The sequence below is a fragment of the Canis aureus genome, chromosome 12 (assembly GCF_053574225.1).
Source record: "Canis aureus isolate CA01 chromosome 12, VMU_Caureus_v.1.0, whole genome shotgun sequence".
Lineage (NCBI taxonomy): Eukaryota > Metazoa > Chordata > Mammalia > Carnivora > Canidae > Canis > Canis aureus.
The window spans coordinates 38048068-38067916 of NC_135622.1; the positions used below are offsets into that span (position 1 = coordinate 38048068).

The 19849-nt window shown below is 39.4% G+C and overlaps 1 long non-coding RNA gene across 8 annotated transcripts in view; it reads right to left on the reverse strand.

Moving 5' to 3' along the window:
* The window catches only part of LOC144280995 (uncharacterized), a 345351-nt gene that overhangs the window by 291496 nt on the left and 34006 nt on the right, over positions 1–19849 (reverse strand). For 5 of the 8 annotated variants that reach the window (XR_013349461.1, XR_013349465.1, XR_013349466.1 and 2 more), the window contains exon 2: positions 933–982. The exons of the other annotated variants lie outside the window; for them this stretch is intronic. This is a non-coding gene — a long non-coding RNA (uncharacterized LOC144280995). The remainder of the gene's footprint in view (positions 1–932; positions 983–19849) is intronic. 8 annotated transcript variants of the gene reach the window in all.

Consider the following 19849-nt stretch of genomic DNA (forward strand, 5'->3'; position numbering starts at 1 on the left):
GTACCAAATTAATGCTAACCCCACTCTCAAGCCCCCTTTATCCTATTACCTTACTTTATTTTATACAGAGCACCAATCTTGCATGAATTTTTTTTTTTTTTTTTTTTTTTTTTTTTTTTTTTTTTTTTTTTGCTTACCTTCCTCTGTCTTCTCCATATTAAGCAAGGGCCTTATCAGTCTTTCCTAGTGCCATTAGAAGAGCACTCAGCAAATAATAAGCACAAAATACATAATTGTGTGGATTGAGTTAATGTCAAATGACACTACTTGCTTAGAATGAGTCAATAGTATAACCCATTTGCCAAGTTCTGATAGTTGGAGCTTAAACCTGATGTCACAGGTAAGCACACAAGCACTCAAAGCCCCAGAAGGAATCTCCTTTCTAGAACCACAGTATACCAGTAACAAAGTATTTTATTTTGTAGCATTTAGTTAGGGTCATCAGCCAAACCCACCCACCATGGGAAAATGGGTGGTACTAAACACAATAGAGTTAAATCGTGAACTATGGTACAAATACATTAATTTGATAGGGAAAAATATTACTATTGCCATTTTATACACTAATTTCATGCACTAGGAATCAGCAGCTATCATAGAGCAAATGTGACTTTAAAAGTTGGGCAGACTCAGGTTCACACTCCAACTCCTCTATCTCTGCTATAAACTGAATTGTGTCCCCTTAAAATTCATATGTTAAGTCCATCCCCAATGTATCTATATTTGGAGATAGAACCTTTAAGGAGGTAATAAAGGTTATACATGGAAATAAGAGTAAGGTCAGAATTCAACAGCACTGGTGTCCTTATTAAAAAAAAAAAAAGACACCAGAGCTCTCTCCCCCAACCCCATGAATACACAGAGAAAAGGTCATATGAGGGCACAGTGAAAAGGCAGCTGTCTTCCAGCAAAGAAAATAAAAGATGTCTCACCAGAAACCGACACTGCTGTCACCTTGATCTCAGTCTTCTATCCTCCAAAACTGTAAGAAAACAAATTTCTGTTGTTTAAGACACCCAGTCTGTGCTATTTTGCTATGGTAGTCTGAACAGACTAATACAACCTATATGCAGTGGGATCCTGCATCACTTATTAAACTTTCTATGCTCAAAAGTCTATAAAACCAGGACAAGAAATCTCAGTTTGCAGGATTATTGTGAGGCCTAGGTTGGTTTTACAGAGAGTTTAAAAATCAGTATTCAACATTGTGGAACCCACTGTGATCCACCAGCATGTCAATCATCTGTTAGCATTCCACTAATCACTGAAGATAGTTGTCTACTAAGCCAAGTGAGCAACCAGTTAAGAAACTAGAATGGGGGAGCAGGGGCAAGACGGTGGAAGAGTAGGGTCCTCAAATCACCTGTCCCCACCAAATTACCTAGGTAACCTTCAAATCATCCTGAAAATCTATGAATTCGGCCTGAGATTTAAAGAGAGAACAACTGGAACGCTACAGTGAGAAGAGTTCGCGCTTCTATCAAGGTAGGAAGACGGGAAAAAAGAAATAAAGAAACAAAAGGCCTCCAAGGGGGAGGGGCCCGCGAGGAGCCCGGCTGAGGCCGGGGCGAGTGTCCCCAGGACAGGAGAGCCCCGACTCGGAGAAGCAGGAGCTACACCAACCTTCCCGGGCGGAAAGGGGCTCTCAGGGAGTTGGAGCAGGACCCAGGAGGGCGGGGATGCCCTCGGGCTCCCTGGAACACTAACAGACACCTGCGCCCCGGGAGAGTGCGCCGAGCTCCCTAAGGTCTGCAGCGCGCACGGCGGGACCCGGAGCAGCTCGGAGGGGCTCGGGCCGCGGCTCCGCGGAGGGGGCTGTGGGGCGGGAGCGCAAATCCAACAGCGCAGGCTCCGGAGCACAGGGCGCCGTGACAGCCCAGGATCCGGCCTCCCCCCGGGACAGGCAGAGGCTGGGAGGGCCCAGAACAGCAAGGACTCTCCTGCCCCAGCTGAGCAGATCAGCGGCCCCGCCCCGGAGCCTCCAGGTGCTGCAGACAGAGAGCTCCGGAGTTACTGCAGCAGCTGACTCCAGGGCTCCACAGCTGGCCACTGCTGCGGTGGTTGTTCCTCCTGGGGCCTCCCGGGGTAAACAACCCCCACAGAGCCCTGCACCAGGCAGGGGGCAGAGAAGCTCCCCCAAGTGCTCACACCTGAAAATCAGCACAACAGGCCCCTCCCCCAGAAGACCAGCTAGACGGACAGGTTCCAGGAGAAGCCAAGGGAATGAAAGTACACAGAATCAGAAGATACTCCCCCGTGTTTTTTTTTTTTTGTTTTGTTTTGTTTTGTTTTTTGTTTTTGTTTTGTTTTGTTTTGTTTTTGCTTTTTGATTTGTTTCCTTCCCCCACCCTTTTTTTTCCTTTCTTTCTTTTTCTTTCTTTTTCTTCTTTTTTTTCTTTTTTTCTTTTTTCTTTTTCTCTTTTCGTTCCTTCTTTCTCTCCTCTCTTTTTCTCCTTTTCCCAATACAACTTGCTTTTGGCCACTCTGCACTGAGCAAAATGACTAGAAGGAAAACCTCACCTCAAAAGAAAGAATCAGAAACAGTCCTCTCTCCCACAGAGTTACAAAATCTGGATTACAATTCAATGTCAGAAAGCCAATTCAGAAGCACTATTATACAGCTACTGGTGGCTCTAGAAAAAAGCATAAAGGACTCAAGAGACTTCATGACTGCAGAATTTAGAGCTAATCAGGCAGAAATTAAAAATCAATTGAAAGAGATGCAATCCAAACTAGAAGTCCTAACGACGAGGGTTAACAAGGTGGAGGAACGAGTGAGTGACATAGAAGACAAGTTGATGGCAAAGAGGGAAACTGAGGAAAAAAGAGACAAACAATTAAAAGACCATGAAGATAGATTAAGGGAAATAAACGACAGCCTGAGGAAGAAAAACCTACATTTAATTGGGGATCCTGAGGGCGCCGAAAGGGACAGAGGGCCAGAATATGTACTTGAACAAATCATAGCTGAAAACTTTCCTAATCTGGGAAGGGAAACAGGCATTCAGATCCAGGAAATAGAGAGATCCCACCACCCCTCCTAAAATCAATAAAAACCATTCAACACCTCGACATTTAATAGTGAAGCTTGCAAATTCCAAAGATAAAGAGAAGATCCTTAAAGCAGTAAGAGACAAGAAATCCCTGACTTTAATGGGGAGGAGTATTAGGGTAACAGCAGACCTCTCCACAGAGACCTGGCAGGCCAGAAAGGGCTGGCAGGATATATTCAGGGTCCTAAATGAGAAGAACATGCAACCAAGAATACTTTATCCAGCAAGGCTCTCATTCAGAATGGAAGGAGAGATAAAGAGCTTCCAAGACAGGCAACAACTGAAAGAATATGTGACCTCCAAACCAGCTCTGCAAGAAATTTTGAGGGGGACTCTTAAAATTCCCCTTTAAGAAGAAGTTCAGTGGAACAATCCACAAAAGAAGGACTGAATAGATATCATGGTGACACTAAACTCATATCTCTCAATAGTAACTCTGAACGTGAACGGGCTTAATGACCCCATCAAAAGGCGCAGAGTTTCAGATTGGATAAAAAAGCAGGACCCATCTATTTGCTGTCTACAAGAGACTCATTTTAGACCGAAGGACACCTACAGCCTGAAAATAAAAGGTTGGAGAACCATTTACCATTCAAAAGGTCCTCAAAAGAAAGCAGGGGTAGCCATCCTTATATCAGATAAACTAAAATTTACCCCGAAGACTGTAGTGAGAGATGAAGAGGGACACTATATCATACTCAAAGGATCTATCCAACAAGAGGACTTAACAATCCTCAATATATATGCCCCGAATGTGGGAGCTGCCAAATATTTAAATCAATTAATAACCAAAGTGAAGAAATAGTTAGATAATAATACACTTATACTTGGTGACTTCAATCTAGCTTTTTCTACCCTCGATAGGTCTTCTAAGCACAACACCTCCAAAGAAATGAGAGCTTTAAATGATACACTGGACCAGATGGATTTCACAGATATCTACAGAACTTTACATCCAAACTCAACTGAATACACATTCTTCTCAAGTGCATATGGAACTTTCTCCAGAATAGACCACATACTGGGTCACAAATCGGGTCTGAACCGATACCAAAAGATTGGGATCGTCCCCTGCATATTCTTAGACCATAATGCCTTGAAATTAGAACTAAATCACAACAAGAAATTTGGAAGGACCTCAAACACGTGGAGGTTAAGGACCATCCTGCTAAAAGATGAAAGGGTCAACCAGGAAATTAAGGAAGAATTAAAAAGATTCATGGAAACTAATGAGAATGAAGATACCACCGTTCAAAATCTTTGGGATGCAGCAAAAGCAGTCCTAAGGGGGAAATACATTGCAATACAAGCATCCTTTCAAAAACTGGAAAGAACTCAAATACAAAAGCTAACCTTGCACATAAAGGAGCTAGAGAAAAAACAGCAAATAGATCCTACACCCAGCAGAAGAAGAGAGTTAATTAAGATTCGAGCAGAACTCAACGAAATCGAGACCAGAAGAACTGTGGAACAGATCAACAGAACCAGGAGTTGGTTCTTTGAAAGAATTAATAAGATAGATAAACCATTAGCCAGCCTTATTAAAAAGAAGAGAGAGAAGACTCAATTTAATAAAATCATGAATGAGAAAGGAGAGATCACTACCAACACCAAGGAAATACAAACGATTTTAAAAACATATTATGAACAGCTATATGCCAACAAATTAGGCAATCTAGAAGAAATGGACGCATTCCTGGAAAGCCACAAACTACCAAAACTGGAACAGGAAGAAATAGAAAACCTGAACAGGCCAATAACCAGGGAGGAAATTGAGGCAGTCATCAAAAACCTCCCAAGACACAAAAGTCCAGGGCCAGATGGCTTCCCAGGGGAATTCTATCAAACGTTTAAAGAAGAAACCATACCTATTCTACTAAAGATGTTTGGAAAGATAGAAAGAGATAGAGTACTTCCAAATTCGTTCTATGAGGCCAGCATCACCTTAATTCCAAAACCAGACAAAGACCCCACCAAAAAGGAGAATTACAGACCAATATCCCTGATGGACATGGATGCAAAAATTCTCAACAAGATACTAGCCAATAGGATCCAACAATACATTAAGAAAATTATTCTCCATAACCAAGTAGGATTTATCCCCGGGACACAAGGCTGGTTCAACACTCATAAAACAATCAATGTGATTCATCATATCAGCAAGAGAAAAACCAAGAACATATGATCCTCTCATTAGATGCAGAGAAAGCATTTGACAAAATACAGCATCCATTCCTGATCAAAACTCTTCAGAGTGTAGGGAAAGAGGGAACATTCCTCAACATCTTAAAAGCCATCTACGAAAAGCCCACAGCAAATATCATTCTCAATGAGGAAGCACTGGGAGCCTTTCCCCTAAAATCAGGAGCAAGAGAAGGATGTCCACTCTCACCACTGCTATTCAACATAGTACTGGAAGTCCTAGCCTCAGCAATCAGACAACAAAAAGACATTAAAGGCATTCAAATTGGCAAAGAAGAAGTCAAACTCTCCCTCTTCGCCAATGACATGATACTCTACATAGAAAACCCAAAAGCCTCCACCCCAAGATTGCTAGAACTCATACAGCAATTTGGTAGCATGGCAGGATACAAAATCAATGCCCAGAAATCAATGGCATTTCTATACACTAACAATGAGACTGAAGAAAGAGAAATTAAGGAGTCAATCCCATTTACAATTGCACCCAAAAGCATAAGATACCTAGGAATAAACCTAACCAAAGATGTAAAGGATCTATACCCTCAAAACTATAGAACACTTCTGAAAGAAATTGAGGAAGACACAAAGAGATGGAAAAATATTCCATGCTCATGGATTGGCAGAATTAATATTGTGAAAATGTCAATGTTACCCAGGGCAATTTACACGTTTAATGCAATCCCTATCAAAATACCATGGACTTCCTTCAGAGAGTTAGAACAAATTACTTTAAGATTTGTGTGGAATCAGAAAAGACCCCGAATAGCCAGGGAAATATTGAAAAAGAAAACCATATCCGGGGGCATCACAATGCCAGATTTCAGGTTGTACTACAAAGCTGTGGTCATCAAGACAGTGTGGTACTGGCACAAAAACAGACACATAGATCAATGGAACAGAATAGAGAACCCAGAAGTGGACACTCAACTTTATGGTCAACTAATATTCGATAAAGGAGGAAAGACTATCCATTGGAAGAAAGACAGTCTCTTCAATAAATGGTGCTGGGAAAATTGGACATCCACATGCAGAAGAATGAAACTAGACCACTCTCTTTCACCATACACAAAGATAAACTCAAAATGGATGAAAGATCTAAATGTGAGACAAGATTCCATCAAAATCCTAGAGGAGAACACAGGCAACACCCTTTTTGAACTTGGCCACAGTAACTTCTTGCAAGATACATCCACGAAGGCAAAAGAAACAAAAGCAAAAATGAACTATTGGGACTTCATCAAGATAAGAAGCTTCTGCACAGCAAAGGATACAGTCAACAAAACTAAAAGACAACCTACAGAATGGGAGAAGATATTTGCAAATGACGTATCAGATAAAGGGCTAGTATCCAAGATCTATAAAGAACTTATTAAACTCAACACCAAAGAAACAAACAATCCAATCATGAAATGGGCAAAAGACATGAAGAGAAATCTCACAGAGGAAGACATAGACATGGCCAACAAGCACATGAGAAAATGCTCTGCATCACTTGCCATCAGGGAAATACAAATCAAAACCACAATGAGATACCACCTCACACCAGTGAGAATGGGGAAAATTAACAAGGCAGGAAACCACAAATATTGGAGAGGATGTGGAGAAAAGGGAACCCTCTTACTTACACTGTTGGTGGGAATGTGAACTGGTGCAGCCACTCTGGAAAACTGTGTGGAGGTTCCTCAGAGAGTTAAAAATAGATCTGCCCTACGACCCAGCAATTGCACTGTTAGGGATTTACCCCAAAGATACAGATGCAATGAAACGCCAGGACACCTGCACCGCAATGTTTATAGCAGCAATGGCCACAATAGCCAAACTGTGGAAGGAGCCTCGGTGTCCAACGAAAGATGAATGGATAAAGAAGATGTGGTTTATGTATACAATGGAATATCACTCAGCCATTAGAAATGACAAACACCCACCATTTGCTTCGACACCCACCATTTGCTTCGACGTGGATGGAACTGGAGGGTATTATGCTGAGTGAAGTAAGTCAATCGGAGAAGGACAAACATTATATGTTCTCGTTCATTTGGGGAATATAAATAATAGTGAAGGGGAATATAAGGGAAGGGAGAAGAAATGTGTGGGAAATATCAGAAAGGGAGACAGAACATAAAGACTTCTAACTCTGGAAAACGATCTAGGGGTGGTGGAAGGGGAGGAGGGCGGGGGGTGGGGGTGAATGGGTGACAGGCACTGGGGGGGGCACTTGACGGGATGAGCACTGGGTGTTATTCTGTATGTTGGTAAATTGAACACCAATAAAAAATAAATTTATAAAAAAAAAAAGAAACTAGAATGGTTCAGCAATACTATAAATGACATACAATTTAGCAGTAAAAGCAAATTCACTACAAAATAAATAATAGGAAGGAGGCTTTTAAATTCTGACCAATTGATTTGCCTCTATAGGTATATCATGTATGAATTTGGAATACTCAAGAAATAAAATAAATAATCTTACAATAAATACCCAGTGATTATCTGAATACCAGGGTTACTTTTTTGTAATAAGTGTTATTCCCCTAGGTAACCCAGTTACCTCTCTGGGCTTCAGTGTTCTCATATGTAGGGAAAAAAAAAAAAAAAGGAGAAATTGGCCTACATTATTTTATAGGCCCTTCTAGCTCTGAGTCCAGGGTTCTATGGGTTGCCATTCTTTGAAAGATAAGGCAACAGACATACTGTCTGCAGTTATCTGCTTTAGGGATATTTCCAGAAAAAGACATAGATCTGTAAAGATTCATCCATCCCCTCTCTTAACCAACCTCCACAAATCCCACCTTCTGATCTGTCACACACATTTGCAGGTTAACCATCCAGAGTCAGCAGTATAGTATGGAGTAATAAAATCAGACAATGTCTTTAAACATCCCCAGTACTTTTGTCCCTGAGTAATACCATTTGTTCTAAAACTATGACTTGGAAGGTGATGTTAAACTCTTGGGCTGGTGTTTATTCTCTGGTGGGAAAGCTAAACTGTCAGTGCTGATAACAATCTTTCATGGCTCAGATCATCATCATTCCACCAGAAAACCTGTTTTGATATAATTTAGCCCACCCCTAAACACCTAGCACAATTCAAGATTTGTATTGTGTTGGGGCTCAGTGATGCATGCAAAGAGTCTCAGTGCCTGGGAAAGGCTTAGAGGGCTTACGGGTGCTTACATCTGGATTCTGAGAGCAGGACAAAAGAGAGGGGCTAGATTTGCTGTGTGTGTTCACTACAATACCCCAAAGGATGTGTTTTTCTCTTTTTAAAAGAAGAGGGTGTTAACTGGGTATTTCACTTTTTCCTGAAAGGTTTGAACTTGCATATGAAGCATTCGGTCAGACAACCAAAGGATTTGTGTCCCTTCTGATAAAACACAGAATTGCGTTCTATGCCCTGTGGAGCTCTCCACAGTCTTCTCTTGATGTGATCTCAAGTCAAGAGTATGACAACAACATGAGAAAGCATATTTGGTCCCTAACATTTTCCCATTGTTGAAGCTTTTAATACTGTGTCCAAAATAGCTGTTTATATTTATTCTGTGCATTTTTCTTAAATCATTTCAATATTGTCCCTTTCACTTCACCACAAATAAAACCTATTTTATATCACAATTATTGAAACATTTAAATTGAATACTATAATCCTTGTCATGTGTCTGTATAGTTCAAAGGTTGTTCACTGAGAACATGCAAGTTCTATCTCCTCTTTTACAAAATGATACCATTCACTAGACACTTTCTCTTAAATAACTCAAAAGCAAGGGAAAGAATTAATTGGCATAAAAATCTAACTACAGATACATACAAACACATATATGTATACAAATATATACAAATACACATACATATATAAAAGATATCAAAGTGAGTTATATCATTGAAAGCAATACTGTTCATTGTTCAAAATTTTAAACAGAAAAGTATAAAATAAAAAGTAAAACCTTATTCTCCTCCCCATTTTCTATCTCAACTCTCTAGTAATAACTAGTATAAATAACTTTTTATGTATCCTTCCAGAATTTTTTTCTAAGCAAATACCAGTGTGTGTATGTATATGCATATATATACAAATATATATGTATAAACATACCTATATACATATGCAAGTATGTATGTGCACACATCCTATACATATCTTTCTTTATTAAGTAGTGTTGATAACTATGCTAGAAATCAATCATATAAACTGATTTTTTGGGAATCCAGAAAAAAGGCCCCGCCATTTTTAGATCATGGCTGAATATTCTCACAGGAAAAAAAAATCATATATAATAACAGAATATATAGTAACAACAATAATAAAAACAATAATAAGAGCAGATACTCATTATTTAGTATTTACTCTTTACCAATTCAATGCCTAGCATTAACCATACTTACTACATACATCATCTCATTGAAACCTTATAATAACTCTATGAGATATGTATTCTCCAGGTGTTTAAGATAGAAAAAAACTGAAGCTTAATGAGTTAAATAACTTATCCAAGATCAAAGAGTTAGTTAGTGATCAAGGCAGGATTGCAGAAACAACAATCTTAATTATTATATGCCTTTTTTGTTAGATTTGTGACCTTGAAAACAAATTATAAATAAAATCTACATTCTTTGGGAAGATATGAGAAGAACAGAAAATAAAGTATTTGCTAGTATAAAGGCAGAGGGAAAACAATTTTTTGCCCACATAGACATTTATTAAGTAGATTCAAAAAATGAGTTATTTTGTTACACCATGTAAGTCCCAAGCATTTTACCCAGGGGGCAGCAGCATGTCAAATTTTGAAGCTTTAAAGACTAAGCAATGTTAGTAAACTTTGGTGACTCCCCCTTTGTAACTGTCCCTTTTACCTGAACTCACATTTCCCTTTCCTCCTGCCTTACCATATTTCCTCATTCCTTGAGTTGAGAAAAGCTAGCAATCCTTGCTGACTTTCTCTCCCCATGCTACCATCTTGTCCAGCTCTCCTCTATAGGCAATCAAGTTAGGGATCCTTCTCTCTCTCCATCCAACCCCCAGGCTCCCTTCTCAGCAATCCCCCAACCTCCAATCCTCACCAGTTCATTAAATGTACTTGTACATAGCTCTATCTCAATGGTTGGATAATATGTGTAGAAATTTAGGCCTACTAAGGCGTGATTCATTCCTGAAGGAGGAGGCATTCATATCCTTTACATTTTTAAGTAGGCTCCTGTGATACGTTTAGTTTAGCTCCAAAGGTAAATAACTTAGAAGTCATCACTCTAATCCTTCAACAATAAAAAGTGAACAAATGTCTCATCATAAAAAAGAAATGGTAATTATGTGAGGAGAGGGAGGTGTTAGCTAATGCTATGATGATAATCATTTTATAATGTGTAAGTATATCAAGTCAACACATTGTACCTTAAACTTACACAATATTATATATCAATTATACCTCAATAAAACTGCAAGTCTTCTTTGCCCTTTAGAGAACCAATATCATAGGGTAAACTGCCACCCCCAAATCTGGAGAAACAGACACATCCAGAGAGATGTAGCATCTGACATTTGCTTACCTCAGCAGAAGCTTCTGGATGCCTCAAGTGATAGGGCCATTTACTTCACTAGTAATTTTGACAAACTGCTGGAGGCTCAGTAGGGGCTAGCATGACAGTGGATAGTTCCTGAGGGACACAAAAATAAGGGACATCCAACCCCACACCCTCACTTTCAAGGCCTTTCCTTTCAAGAACCCCCACCCAGTTCTCATGATAAAGATCCAAGAAAGGTCCCCTTATGGCCCAGGCAGGGGGAAGGGAAAAATACACATTGAGAAACCATTCCAAATTCTTCTCCATAACAAAAGCGTATTCTATAGGGGGAAAGACTTGGTTGGCAGGGGGAAGATACTGAAACCTACTCCCTTCTGTCAGAAGGAAATCCCTCCCTATTCCAGTGTTTCTGTCTCAGTCTTACCTAAGAAGGGGGGGAAATCCATAGTCAACTGGAGACAGGGTTTGAAATGTTGGAAACAAGAAAAGGAGTAGTGGGCAGGAAGGATGAGAGGAAGTGCTATAACCATGAGGAGGAACACAGATACTTGTGAAAGCCACACCTTTAAGGCACAGGCCCACTGAAAGACTGAGACTTTATCAGAAGTTTAGAAAATGATCCCTCTCGCCCACATGCTACCACCACACCAATAACCCTCTAGTATAATAACAGTGAAAGAGAGCTGAAAGAGCTGGAATACAGTCTCTTTCTCAAAAGCAATACAGACAGAAGGTCCAAAAGCCAACAGAGGAGATAAAATCAGGGCACCAGATGAATTGGAAGCCTCTGTTACCTATAATTACAACAAATATTAAAAATGGCTCAACTCATAACCAGACTGACACAAACCCTCACACTAAAGACCTATTTACCTCAAAACTATTACCCATATAACAAACCCAGCTTTTGTTGAAAGGTGACAATGACAAAAGGTGAGAAAAGAAACCCTCAGAAGAGACAAAGCAACAAAGCATCACAACCAGGCTCAAATATGATACAGGTGTCAGTATTATCAAACAAGAACTTCAAAATAACTACAATTAATATGTTAGAAGGCCTAGGGGCAGCCTGGGTGACTCAGTCAGTTAAGCATCTGTCTTCTGCTCAGATGGGATCCCGGAATCAAGCCCCATGTCAGCCTCCTTGCTCAGCAGGGAGTCTGCTTTTCCTTCCCTCTCTGCCCCTGCCCCCACTCGTGCGCATGCTGTCTCTCTCTCACTCTATCTCAAATAAATAAATAAATAAAATCTTTTAAAAATATATATATGTTAAAAGATCTAATAGAAAAGGTAGACAATAGACCAGATTGGTAATGTCAGCAGACATGGGCACTCTAAGAATGAACCAAAGGGAAATGCGAGAAATCAGAAACATAGTAAGACAAATGAACTATGTCATTCATGAGCTCATCACAAGATACAATACAGATAAGGAAAAAAGCAGTGAACTTGGGGACACCTGGCTGGATCAGTCAGTAGAGCATGTGACTCTTGATCTCCAGGTCATGAGTTCAAGCCCCATATTGGGCATGGAGCCTATTTTTCAAAAAAGAAAGAAGAAGAAGGAGGAGAAGGAGAAGGAGAAGAAGAAGAAAGAAGAAGAAGAACAACAACAACAACAACTTGAAGATAGGTCAAAGGAAATTTCCCAAACAAAAATACAAAAAGAAAAGGGAATCAAGAAAAAATAAAAACAAAACTTTCAGGAACTGTGGTACAAAATCAAAACAAATAAGACATATGATTAGAATATCAGACAGAGAACAGCAAATACAGCCGAAGAAATATTTGAAATAACAATGACCAAGACCTTTCCAAAATTAATGATAAATACCAAAGCTCTCCCTAGGGAAGCTCCATGCTGCAGGGAGATGGCCTACTTGTGTATCCTTAACTCCCCACACAAATCTTTTAGTCCCTGGTATTGAAACTGGTTTTAAGGGAGGGGAAAAGGTGGCTGTATTGGCTTCTCATGCTGCTATCACAAATTACCACAAACGCAGGGGCATAAAATAACAGAAATGTATCACAGTCCCAGAAGTCAGAAGTCTAAAGTCAGGCAGGACTGGTTCCTTCTATAGACTGTTGGGGAAAATCTGTTGTCATGCCTTTCCTAGCTTCTAAGAGGCCTCCTGCATTCCCTCTGGAACCACTCGAGCCTCTAGTTTCCACTCCCACATCTCCTTTTCCTCTTCTGTAGTCAAATATCCTTCTCTCTTTTTTTCTTTGTTCTAAGGACAAGTGAGATTACATTATCCTCTGAATAATCCAGGATAATTTCCCCATCTCAAGATTCTTAACTCAATCATAGCTGCAAAGTTCCTTTTTCCATATAAGGAAACATTCATGGGTTCCAGGAGTGCCTGGGTGGCTCAGTGAGTTAAGTGTCCGACTCTTGATTTCAGCTCATGATCTCAGTGTTGTGAGATAGAGTCCCGTGTCAGGCTCCTCACTGCCAAGCATGGAGCCTACTTAAGATTCTCTCTCTCCCTCTGCCCCTCAGAAATTAGTACCTGGATATCTTTAGAGGCTATTATTCACCTTACCTAGGTACCCTTTTGAGGTTTGAACAAAGCAAGGAAAACAAAATGACCACAATATACTTCCATGGATCTAGCATTCAAACATAGGACTGAAGATAATTATGAAGTTTGATACTGAACTTCACACTAGCTAAGGATACCAAAGAGCTCGAAGAAAAAATCTACTCAGTCTTCCAGTTAGACAAGATGCATGCATAAAAAATGTTGGTAAATGCTTGCCTCCTTTGTTTTACAAAATAAAAGTCAGCTGTCATAGCCCTCTGTAATTCTGACAAGTTCTACAGACAATAATTGCAAAACATACGTTGTCTTACAAATTTCCAACACTAATTCATAGGCAATGCTTTGATTATCTTCCAACTTGAAGGTTTATGTTTTTCTAAACATAAAAAACAGCTTCTTTTGCCATGGAGGTTGGCATGACTTGCATTCATTCAATCAAACAATGAAATTCATGAACTTTTAAGAATTTATTTTAAAGCATGAAGATGTCTTTGACATACCTTCTTGTCACCCTAGGTGATAGGCCCTGGTATTATCAGAAAGAGACATGAGAAAAACCAAGAGAAGGTGGTTTGTTTGTACTGGGGATAGGAGCAGAGGAATGAGACGTGGTTGGGCTATATATAGATGGAAATGACATTTGTAACATTTTTAGCAATCAGTACCTTTGGCACCAGACAATAAGAATAAATGCCAACTGAAAACAAGCCTTCTGCCCTTACCATACATATCTCTTGCTATCAGCTCTGAACATGCAGCAAAATTATCATAAGAAAATAAACAAGTTAGTACTTAGGTTCAGTATTCTTGCATTTCAGGACTTCCTTTGGGTACTGCAGTTTATATAATTACTCTACAATGTTTTTTTTTTTTTTAATCACATTCATGGGATGGGGAATAAGAAAGCTCCCAAAATAGCAATGGCAGAGAGACAAAGCTTCCCTTTGGAGAGAGGGACAGACATAATGGTGAGAATTAAGATTCTGAGCATCAAGGTAGCCAGCAGCTGGGTCCTGACTCATGCAAATAAAGGGTTTTCTCATCCACCTTTTCTAAATTATAGATCTCTGTCTCTCATTTGACCACATCTTCCCTTCACTCTTTCCTTCCCCCTTTCCTTTCCCCTCTCTTCCTTCTTCTCCTTTTCCTTCTTCTTCTCTCTCTCTCTCTCTCTCACACACACACAAACACACACACACACACACACACACACACACACACACACAAACACCTCTCTTTTTCCAGGGTCTTATTCATTCTCCACAGCTTCAACTCTATTTCCTGGATGGATGATTCCAAATTCGTAATCCCAGTGGAACTCTTCTCTCCAATATGAGTCCCATTTTGGAAATGTCCTGCCTTTGCACGAAGGCACTTTCACATATTTCCTCAAATAGACCCTTATAAAGTTATCTCTTAAAACTTTTGAAGTTGACATTAAAAACTATGTTTCCCATTATGAAAACATGAGGCTAGGACTCTCTGCTCTTTTCTTTTTTCAGTTTGACTGCCGTAAGCAACTGCCATTGTGCCGTTTTTTGCAATAATGCTTCAAATGATTTGGCCAATACAGAGAACCAATAAATAAATAAATAAATAAATAAATAAATAAATAAATGGAAAGATTATTAGCAACTGATTTTCTGAATGATTTAGCAAGTCAGTTTAGTTAAAATTACTAATTCAGAATCTGCATGTGGACAAATTAAAATGTTATAGAGCTTGTGATGGGAAACTAATGTTTCAACATATACCATCTTACCAGCTGCCCACCTCATTACATTGGCCCAGGCTAGAGCTCCTCTCCTGTGAGCACTCATAGCTAATGACACTGTCACTATGTGCCCTGGACAGTGGCACTGCTAATAATAAATGCATCAGGCATTAGCCAATCGACAGGTGAAAGATGAATTGGAAGTTTTAGGGCATTCTGAAAACTTGGCCAGACTGATTTGAAGTATCAACAAACTTTTCAGAGATCAATATTTTTCACCCTTTACTTTTCAGACTTCTAGTTGTTTGTTTCTAAAAGTGTCGCTTCTAGAAGCTTCTCTTTTAGAATGATAACTCACATATAAAGAACGAGACTAGCCAGGTCTTTCTGCCCTGATCAACACCTCCAACCACCTGGGAAAGCTGACAGGTATGGCATGGACTTCCAGTTCAGGTCCCAAACATCAAGCCTGCATACCATGACCCAACATGCTGCCACTAAAACCTGGCACAAAAAGAGAAATTTCTTTCTGTGCAGATGCCAGGTCGAGCCTCATATTGGCAGGCAGCATGTGTTTCTGTTGGCTTGGTCTCCTTTGAGGCAGATTGTTCAAGTCACAGAGGGAGTGTTGATTTTATGACAGACCCAAACGAGTTACAGGGCCTACCCACCTAGCGCATTTAAAGCAGGTGGAATGCCAGGTGAGAGACTTCTGTGGCACAAGTAATGGGAAAAACCATGCCCCCCTCCAAGTCTTGGAACAAACTCAGCCATAAAACAAAGAGCTTCTTAAACTAAAGTGTTTTACAAAAACATTATCATAGTTTATTCCTTTTTCTCAAAAGGACTGAAAAGTGAAACAGAATATTATCACAAGAAGTTAATGTTTGCATATATAGGTGCTCCACTGTATAGTTGTGAGTTACTAAATAATTATAGAGGTACATGATCATATGGCAATTGATAAAATTTACTTAGTGCCAATAACTGTATCAGGAGCTTTTTTTTTTCCAATTTAATCCTCACAAAGCCCTGTGACTTAACTGGTTTTGCACTCATTTTAGAGATGAAGAAGCCGATGTTTGAAGGTCACATAGCTAATGATAGACTTTGCCTGGGTTTTTAACCTCTACACAATGCTGCCTCTTAACCATGTTAGACTTTTAGAAAAATAGAATACTAAATGTCATAAAAATACACTAAGCCTGCAGCTGTATTTGTTCATTTTTAGGCAGCTTAATGTTCTCAATACTTTTCAAAGATGGTAACTGCTTACATCTACCAAGTGCATTGCTACCCCAAGTTGTTTATCCCTAGAATAATACGTTAATTTACATGTTGCATTTAGAAATTATATTAAATGCCTCTCCAAAATATTCCTGTTAAGTACTGTTTACCTCTGTTATTCTAAACCCACTTGTTGCCTTCCAATTCAAGAACAGCAGACATGCTGGGAACAATATTTGTCCCATGCTTTCTATTTATGGGCTGGAAAACCCAATCCCATCCCCACTGACTGATCTTATTAATCTCAGGTACAACAGAAGGGAAACATCTTCATTCTCTGGCCACTTTCCTTATGTGATTTCCAATTTCTGTGGATAGGAAAAGATGTGTGCAGAATTGCAACAGTCTCATTTCCATTTGCCTTTATTTTCCCAGTTCCATTTCTCACCCCATCTCTGCTTTAGATCTTTTGTTTTAATTTAGCCAAGTTGATAGACAAGTATACTGGAGTGGAAGAAGAATAAAAAAAGATAAGGAAGCCTTCCTCTTTTTTAAAGGAGATGGTAAAGAAAAAGAAAGTAGACATTAGTTCAACATTCTGGGAGTATTAGGATAGTTTTAACTAAAATTTCTCTAATCTAAGTAATAAGAAACAAAGTGAATTTATTATCATCATAATAACTAACAGGAATAAAGGATTACCATATGCTGAGTGGTCTAGATAGAATATCTCACTAAATGCCCCAAACCTGTAAATTAGATAAGATTATTTTGTTCAGGTTGTGAGACTCCTTTATAAGCTTTCTGACTCTGTAGCATATAGCTTACCCTTTGAAGGGCTTTAGGCAGGCCTCTAGTCCTGTATTTATCACAGCATGGTATGATTCATTATTTGTTTAACATTTATAGTCTAAATACTCTGTGTGCTCCATTAAAGCAGAAACTGGACTTTCTTTATCTCCTTCACCCCAGACCTTTTCAGAATTCCAGGGCATGGCAAATGCCCAGTTAATGCCTCTCAAGTGTATATATTAAAGGGAGAGGAAGGGAAATATAGGAAACACAGAATTGCATTTGTGGAGCCTTAGAATTAGAAACATGGTCTGTTCTGTGGTAATGAGAGAATTATGGCCCTAAAACACTTCCTGTTCCTAAATAAGCTTGGAGTCTTAAAATACTTGCATTATTAAAAATTGTGCTTGAATATAATTAACTTTTGGCTCACCAGTATGTACCTGGAGCTGAGCACACAGTAGGGACTTAATGCACTATTTTAAATGAACGTCAGAAAGAAATTAAGAAAGACTGTGATATAAGCACAAGTGTTTTTTCATAGTTACAGAATCAAAACACTTCTGAGTGAATGCCTTTGCCTCTGCTACATCTAGCGGTAGTTCACATTGGAGTTCCTCCTTCAAGCCACCCATCAGGACAAGCCTTTTCCACTTTCTTATCACTCAGTATTGTGAAAAGCAAAGTACAGACCCATTCAAAGGGAGCACTCAACAGCTCCACCAGACCTCTTCCCAGAGGAACAATATTAATATCCAAGGTTCAAGTTACAATATACGCTGGTCCTCAGAATGCAAATTATTTTCCTTGACTACTCAATCTTCGTGTAGCCAGTTTTCATTGTGAGAACTGGACCTACAAGATTAATGCTTGTATGCAGGTTTCAGATAATCTACCATTCCACACAGTAATGAACTACAGATTTTGTCCTTCGACCTGATACCACATTAGGTCATTTTCACTGATGCTATATCCCTGTAGGGTAGAAGGAAAGAAAAATTTCCTCCCTCTCTTAGGAGGTGAGTGAGCCTGGGTAGAATCTAAGTTCCAGGCATACAGTAGCTAAAGGTAAGACCCTGAGACTCTTCACAGGGCTCCATCTCACAACCCTGAGGACCAATACCTGAACCAAAATCAAGAGTCTAAAGCTTAATGAACTGAGGCACCCAGGGGCCCCAAAGCCTGAGACTCTTCTTTGTGGAAGCTGAGATATTCCAGTCCCTAAACAGTAGGGAGAACAAAGCTCCAATTACTAGCAATGACTAGACCACATAAACATGGGAGGTGGGAGAAATCTTCCCAAAGGTTAGCCACAAAAAATAAGGGTAAGGGGGTAGCAATTGTGCTTCTTGCTCAATTTGCACAGCCATGGGAATCTTGACTTTCTTAAATTAAATAAAATGACTTTTCAGGTTTTATCCAGGGTGGTGATGTTGCCTGCATCATCCACATCCTTTTTCATCTGGGCTAGATAAGCTGAATCGATGACATTTGCGAAAACTTTTGGAATTCATCAAACTCCCTGGATTGAAAGTCAAAATAAACCTTTTTAGGTAATAATTTTTCTGGATCTGGAGTCCGAGACAGCTCTCTTTCTGAATTAGAATAGTAAGGAGTCAATGGACAATAAGTCTATGATGTGTAAGCTTAACCAAGTTGTGTGGAGCTGAGCTAATGAACAGGTCTCCTCATAAGAAAAATACCAGGCAGGCTTAATTTGTTCAGATACAGCCAACAAGCACTGATGTAGAGTTCTTTTTAATATAGCATATAAGTCACAATCTAATTTTGTGGTATATACAAATATTTGTACACCATTCTTATCTGAGTAACAATATAAAGTATATGAAATACAATCAGGGATCCCTGGGTGGCGCAGCGGTTTGGCGCCTGCCTTTGGCCCAGGGCGCGATCCTGGAGACCCGGGATCGAATCCCACATCAGGCTCCCGGTGCATGGAGCCTGCTTCTCCCTCTGCCTGTGTCTCTGTGCCCCTCTCTCTCTCTCTGTGACTATCATAAATAAATAAAAATTTAAAAAAAAAAAAAAAAGAAATACAATCAGCATAGGAGGATCTGATTCAGTTAAAAATCATTCTTGTCACTTAATTTTATAGTTTAATAATGTCCTCATTAACAAATGCTGATAAATGAGGAAAAATATCTGAACTTAGTAAAATCTCTGAGATTTAAAGTATAGTTAAAAAATCATTACAAAAATAGGTGCTTGCCAAGAAGAGAGAAAGTATTAACAGGGTCTAAGTTGTAGATTACCTTCTATTTAAATAAATAGGTAAGAAAAGCATATAAGCAACTCTATAGGGCTCAGCAGTTTAGCACCTGCCTTCAACCTCGGGTGTGATCCTGGAGTCCCGGGTTCGAATCCTACATTGGGCTCCCTGCATGGAGCCTGCTTCTCCCTCTGCCTGTGTCTCTGCTTCTCTCTCTCTCTCCCTCTCTCTCTGTCTCTCTCTCTCATAAAAAATAAAATCTTAAAAAAAAAAAAGCAACTCTATAATATTTGAATTTAAATGCTGCTCAAGTAGCACTTCCAAAGAGATCCATGACAATCTCACAAGGAAGGCTGGAGAGAGGTGGGGCAATTGGAGATTTTGTATTATGTACCAGGTCTTGCCATGTACTTATCATCTAAAGTAAACCTCACATGCAGAATCATTTCATTATTCAACTATATTGCCCAGATATTTGGGTACTTACATGTGCTGGACTATATTTTAAACACTGAAAATTTGATAGTGAATATAACAGACAAGATCCCAGCTATCATAGAACAACAATAAA